This window comes from Antechinus flavipes, chromosome 3 (genome assembly GCF_016432865.1).
Source record: "Antechinus flavipes isolate AdamAnt ecotype Samford, QLD, Australia chromosome 3, AdamAnt_v2, whole genome shotgun sequence".
Classification (NCBI taxonomy): Eukaryota; Metazoa; Chordata; class Mammalia; order Dasyuromorphia; family Dasyuridae; genus Antechinus; species Antechinus flavipes.
This window is the reverse complement of record NC_067400.1, coordinates 35,225,589-35,232,676: the sequence shown is the minus strand read 5'-3', so window position 1 is coordinate 35,232,676 and position 7,088 is coordinate 35,225,589. Positions and strand designations below refer to the sequence as shown.

Below are 7,088 nucleotides of genomic sequence, written 5' to 3'. Positions count from 1 at the left end.
TAGAAGACTATTGCAATGGCACAGGGGAAAAGGTGGTGAGAACTTGAACCAGGTGGTGGGTGTGTGATTGAAGAGAAGGAAGAGAACATCTTAAGTGACATAAGAGATACAAATGACACAAGTTGGCAACTGGTTGTATATGCAAGGCAAACAAAAAATAAGAATGGAGAATGACAATGAAATTTCAAGTCTGTATGATTGAAAAGATGATCAAGTCAAGAGTAACAGGGAAATTCATAATTCTCAAGAGGGGGAAATTTGTGGGGGGAAAGGGCAGATAATTCATTTTATTTTTGATATTTTCAGTTTAAGATATCTATGAGACATGCAGTCCAAAATATCCAATAGGTAGTGTGTAATGCAGAACTGGAGCTCATAGAAGATACAAGAACTAAATATACCAACCAATGAAAGTGGATTCAGGAATTCACTGAATAAAAATGATAATTGAATTCATGGGAACTGATTAGATCAATCCTACAGAGAGAGTACATAGTGAAAAGGGGAAAAGGGCTAACATAGAGCTTTGGGACATATCCACAATGATTGTGCATGATTTGGATGAGAATGTAGCAAAGAAGATTGACATGGTTAGACACATAGGGTGAGAAATAAATAAGATCAATGTTATACAGGAAAAGATAATGACATGTTGAAAGAGAAAACTAGGACACTAATACATTATTGGTGGAGTTGTGAAATGATCTAACCATTCTGGAAAGCAATTTGGAACTATGTTCAATGGGCTATAAAACTATGCATATCTTTTGATCCAACAGCGTCTCTACTGGGTCTTTATCCAAAGAAATCATAAAAGAGGGGAAAGAACCCACATGAGCAAAAATTTTTGTAGTAGTCCTTTTTGTAGTGGCAAGAAACTAAAAATTGATGGGTACATCAGTTGGGGAATGCCCATAAAAGTTATTGATAAGCGTATATAATGGAACATTATTGTACTATAAGAAATGACAAGCAGGCTGATTTTAGAAAAGCCTGGAAAGACTTACATGAACTGATGCTGAGTGAAGTGAGCAGAAACAAGAGAACATTGTACACAGTAACAGCAAGAGTATGTGGGATGATCAATTGTGATGGATTTGGCTCTTTTAACAATTAGTTGATTCAAGGCAAATCCAACAGACTTGTGATGGAAAGTGCCATCCACATCTAGGAAGAGAGAATTATGGAGACTGAATATGGATCAAAGCATAGTATTTTCACTTTTTTGTTGTTATTGTTGTTTGTTTGCTTGGATTTTTTCCTTCCTCGTGTTCCTTCCCCTTTTGATCTGATTTTTTTTTTTTTTTTTTTTTTTTTTTGCACAGCAGGACAAATATGGTTAGAAGAATATGTTAAACCTATATTGGATTGCCTAAGGAGGGGAGAAAAGGGAGAAAGAGGAAGAAAAATTTGGAACAAAAAGTTTTTCATAGGTGAATGCTGAAAACTATGCATGTATTTGGAAAAATAAAATACTATTACAAATTTTTGAATTTTTTAAAAAAGATCAATGTTATAAAAAATCTCAATGAAAGATTATCATCCAAGGAAAAAAGAAAAGTCAATGGCATCAAATGTTGCAAAGAGTCAAAAAGAATAAAGATTATGAAGTGGTCATTGAATTGTGAGCTGAAATATCATTGGTAACATTGGGGTAGGGGGGAAACAGTTTCAGATAAGCAGTGGGGTCAGCAGCTAGATTGCAGTGCTTTTGTAGAAGAAAGGGAGACAATCGGTGTAAATGGATTTTCTAAAACATTGGCTGAAAAAAGAGAAGAGAGTCGTAGCACAAGAGTTAGCAGCAATGGTAAAGTGTAGTGAGGGTTTATTTTATCTTTTTAAAAATGGAAAAGTCTTGGGCAAGTTTATAAGGCAGATGGTTCTGGATGGAACTGGTAGATATGGAGATGGAAGATTAGAAAGAGGCTGATTGATGATGATTTGATTAATTCATCCACATGCTGACAGATCACTTTATCAATAAGTGACCTCCAGACTCAGACATAGCTACCAACCACCCTCTGATGATTGCTCTGAATTCGGTTAGCCAAAGTAGCAGATGATGCTGTTGATGTGAATGTTTAGGTAAACAGGATGTATTAACTTAAATTAGAATTTGGCTGAGACACTGGGTAACTCCAGTTCAGAGACCAGAAATAGACACAAGAACAGCATGGTGGAACTCAGAGAGACACATTAAAGGGACAGCATTTCAATTTGTAGATCTTATAGCTTGGACAAGTTGTAAGAGCCTTTTTTATGGGGAGGTGGGGAGAAGGTTCATTCAAGGTTGTGTTGCCTTATTCTCATCCATTCCCCCTAACTCAATGTGGACAAATGTGAAGGATCTCCCAGCCATGATCCAGGAGTACTGTCAGTCTGCTGAGCTCATTCCTCCCTAGCTATTTAAGATGTTCTGCCTAAATGAACCTTGTGTCGAAATGAGGGATTAGCTAATTCTTGCAGCTCCAGTCGAGCCAATTTAGAATGCTTCCTGTGGGGATTGTGAAACCCTGAGATGACAGAGTACAAGTTCCTCATCGCTGGCTGGATTTCCCCTCCTCCACTTCTTCCATCTGGGTAAGTGCAACTTCTATCTGTTGAGGTTAAAACCAGAACATAGCCTTGAAATATGTCTTGGTGTGCACTTCCGAATTCAGCCAGTTTGAAAGGAAATGAAGGGTAATGGTAACTGAAATTTATATTGTGCTTTAAAGTTTTTACAGCATTTTCCATAAATTATCGCATTTGAGCCTTATTACTATCCATCAACTAATGTATATAACATACAATTAATGTATATTAAGGGAGCTAGATACCATGCTAGCCAGGGAATACAAAGGGATTAAAGTTAGACAATCTTTGCCATTGCAGAACTTAACGTTCTATCAAGTAGAAATGGGTATTGTAGAAATTTATGATCTGCACCTAAATAATTTCACTGATTTAGGAAATTTGAAGTGAAAAATGTATATACCAGGTAAATACCTTCTCTGTAATTTATGGTCTTACTTACTTGCCTAGAACTGGGAGAAGTTGAATAACTTAGACAGATTTGGTCACACAGGCAAGATATCTCAGAGAAAGCTGACTCTCCAGCTACTACACTATGCTGCTGACTACCCCCATTTTACAGATAGGAAGATTAATGCTCCTTCTATGTGACTATCCCCATTTTACAGATAAGGAGATTGATGCTCAGGTGGGGTGGGGTGTACCTGGTCTATAGTCACACAACTAGTAGCTATCAGAGGCAGAATTTGAACACCGGGATCCTATTCTAGTGCTCCATTCATTCTATTACCTTATCCCTCAAAAGCATTTCAATTGTTCATTTTATAATTTGAACAAAGGAGTATGTTTAGTTTTTTTTTCCTTATGTATCAACTGCCTCTCCCTCATGAGAACTACTTTTTCTCATCAAACTAAGAGACTAAAAAAAAAAAAAAAAAAAAAAAAAATTAAGTGGAAACTGAAAACAGCAGTAATATGAGACCAGACATCTGTGGCTTCATGCAAATTCAACCGACAGAAATTAATTGTCTCAAAGAGGGAAAGCTCAGGAAGCCTCATTGAAACCTTACATTTTCAACGGATAGCAGTGAATTGCTTTGAGGATGATGTAAATACCTTTGCCATTTTTATTGTTTAACTTCTTACTTTAATGCTCAATATTCTTAGCCTTCTTTTTTTTTTTTCTTTTGGCCTTAGTTATAAGAAGAATGTTTATGAAAGTTGAAAGAATTGGGAATTTCCCAACCACCATGCCCCATTTCCCATCATCTTCTTTCTCTTCTCATTTTATTCTCCCTCAAAGGCCAGGCTGGTTAAAAGAACAGGTGCAAAGCCCTTGGGAACCCAGAGACACGGAGAAAAAAGTGACCAGGAGCTGTGATTCCAGCCTGGGTGTTTCTGAGAATAACCGACATTTCTCCCACAGACAGATGTCCTTGTTCTTCAACATTCCAGACATCTCGACATCTTTATGGCCACAAGTTTTAAGAATACACATGCCTCGATTCCAAAGCCTGATTTTTCATTCTCAACTTGAGGCTTCTGACACAACAGTATGAATGATTAATCAAATCAATTTGTGCCCATATATTAAGTCTTGAATGACTGCCACTAATTTCAGTTGTTTATTTTTCCTAACCTTCTGCTTCCTTCGATAGTAGCAAATCCATTGTCAGGCACTTAATTAGAACTCCCTGAAAGACTCTGAAACATGGTTTGAAATACACTTAGATCAAAAGCATCATTTTATTTCTTGAAGCATACTCTTTTTGTCATATACCTAAAGCTGTCTCCCACCTCCATACTTTTGAAAGACTGCCCTCATATTCCTAATATGTCTTCTTCTCCTTCCTCTGTGTTTCTTGGATTCTCTAGCTTCCTTCAGGGTTTAGCTTGGGTTCCACCATCTAAACCAGCCTTTTTCTCATTTTTTTCCACTTATTAGATTTCTAGCTACAGAAATTATATTTACTTATATGTATGTTGTATTTAAATTAAATTAAAAATAAATTGTATTTACTTATATATTATATTGATGTACCACCCCAGCCCCTGTACGTTCCTTGAGGACAGGCATTCATTTTTACATTTATATTTTTGTAATATTTAATAAATGTTTATTGCCTGCTTGACTAACTTCCCATAATGTTTGTTGTTTGTTTTTAATCTAAAATAAGGGGTTAGAATAAGCTCTAGAGGTGGAGCCAAGATGACAGAGTAAAAGCAGGGACTCGCCCAGATTCTCCCCCAAACACCTTTAAAGAAAAATGAGGGGTTGGACTATATTCTAGGTCTACGACTAAGAGTGTTAATTCAAATGGCACTTCAGTAGGTATTTAAACTATACAAATAGAATGTAAACTCCTTGAGGACAAAAAAAATTTCACTTTTGTCTTTGTAACATTCATAAGCACTTATTGGCTATAAGCTAGTAGAAATAATTATAGTCATTTTGATCAATTGAGATAGATCTCTTTTCTTGAAACATGACAAGACCCAGTGTATAAATATTGGCTCCTCCATTACCCCACAGAGTAAATAGCACATTATAGCACAAAAAGCAAAGCTTGCCAAGGTAAAGCCATCGTGTCTGTGGTCACATCTGCCAAAGATCTCATTTCTAGATCTCATTTGTAAGTAATATTCCTCACAGGACTCACTCAGTCTTAGAGATTTTGTTTGGCAGAATTCTAGTTTGTATCTTTGTGATCAGGTACATCCCATCCAAAATCTAGGGTAGCTGGATTCAAACCAAATCAAGAATTTGCTGCTGGCAAGGCAAGTAGCTCTTTGAGGAGTATGGAAAGGAGAGAGAGAAACAAACAGACAGACAGACAGACAGGCAGGCAGGCAGAGACAGAGACAGAGAGAGACAGACAGAGACAGAACCAGAGAAAGAGAGACAGAGACAGATAGAGATAGAGAGATGGAGAGATGGTTAAATACATGAGTGGATAGATAGATAGATAAATGTGAATGTATAAATTTACATATTATATATATTATATAAAGCCTTAATGTTTATTAGCAAAACTTCAAATATAGCTTTCAAAAAAGTCTCGAGCCATTTGCCACATATTATGATATAATTTTCCAGTGAATTAAATCAAGGAAAGCTAACAACTGAAGAGAACTGCTGGGTTTGTAAACAACTGCAAGTTACCAGTTACCAGATAACTAGTTTAACTGTTGCTCCTATCTGCGGGTTGTTTGATCTGATTTTTAAAAAATGTAGTTTGTCAAGACCTTTTATTTTTATAGTAAGTTGTTTCTAATTATGCCATATTCACTGCTTCCCATCTTCCTTCAAATTGAAACCTCCTTTGTATCAAAGAAAAACAATCAAGAAAAAAACATTTAAACAGTGACCTTGTTTAATTGTATATATAATAATCTGTCTCAGTACTTCTCCCATCTCTCTGCTTGAAGGAGGAATGTTTCATTGTTTATTCTCTAGGACCATTATTGGTTTTCCAATTTGAATGTTTTAATAGTAAATTTCTCTACAATGATGTGCTCTGGATGACAATGCAGAGGGCTCATTCCCTATTCAATTTAGCCAGAGATGGAGAGTGATGTCTTTGGAATCTTTAGTTACATCTTTTGCTACCTCTATGATCTTGGGCAAGAGCTTCAACCTTAATTTTTCTGAATATAGAATAATGACTTCCAAGTTCTGTTCTGGCTCGAAATCTATAATTTTATGGAAACATAAACTGATTGTTCATTTGGCATCATTTTCACATAGTATTCAATACATTCTTGTTCATTTGTTTGGTTTTTCAACTCGTTCATCATTTCACTTGTTTTGTTTTTTTTAATTGAGCATTGTTGAAAGGTAGTATGCTGACTGAGACTGTGTATCATTGCCCTTCTAGCAAAATTGGTTTTTAGCAACGTTATAAAAATGCCATTACCTCACTTTTTATACAGCAACCAACTCAACTTCATATGCATTTATTGAACACCTAATGGGTACAAAACAACATGCTAGACATTGGAGTTATAAAGACAAAAAAAAAAAAATGGTTCCTGTCCTCAAGGAGTTTATATCATAGTGGGATCTACTACATTCCAGGAAGGAAAATAAATGATCAATTCATCAAAAAGCATTTATTAAGCAACTACTAAATGTCAGGCACTCTGCTAGGTGGTGATAATACAAAGACAAAAATTAAACAGTTCCTGAAATCCAGGACTTTATGTTTCATAAACATAGTAGTATTTACATAAGATCATAGATTTAGAGCTCAAAGAGAGCTTATTAAAAGTTATCCAATTGAACTGTCTCATTTTACAGATGAGAAAACTGTGGTCCAGAAAGGTAAATGATTTCCCTAAAATCACATAGTAAGGCTAGGATTTGAACAATGATGGCTTGACTCAAAATTCAGAATAGTTTTCACTGTATTAAGAAAAATATACATAAAACAAATAAGAGTAATTTCAGGGACTGGGGAGGTCTTGAGGACCTGGAAGAGATCCAGATAGACTTGCTATAGGAGGTGGCACTTGAGCTGATCTTTGAAGGAAGCAAGACATTCTAAAGAATGGAGGTTTGCATTTCAACCATG

General features: G+C 35.8%; 1 long non-coding RNA gene across 1 annotated transcript; it reads left to right on the top strand.

Annotated features, from left to right (window-relative positions):
• Positions 1–1,338: 1,338 nt before the first annotated feature.
• LOC127552887 (uncharacterized) lies at positions 1,339–4,660 on the top strand. The gene is made up of 2 exons (XR_007951603.1): positions 1,339–2,580; positions 3,712–4,660. It is a non-coding gene; the product is annotated as an uncharacterized LOC127552887 (long non-coding RNA).
• The last annotated feature ends 2,428 nt before the right edge of the window (positions 4,661–7,088 follow it).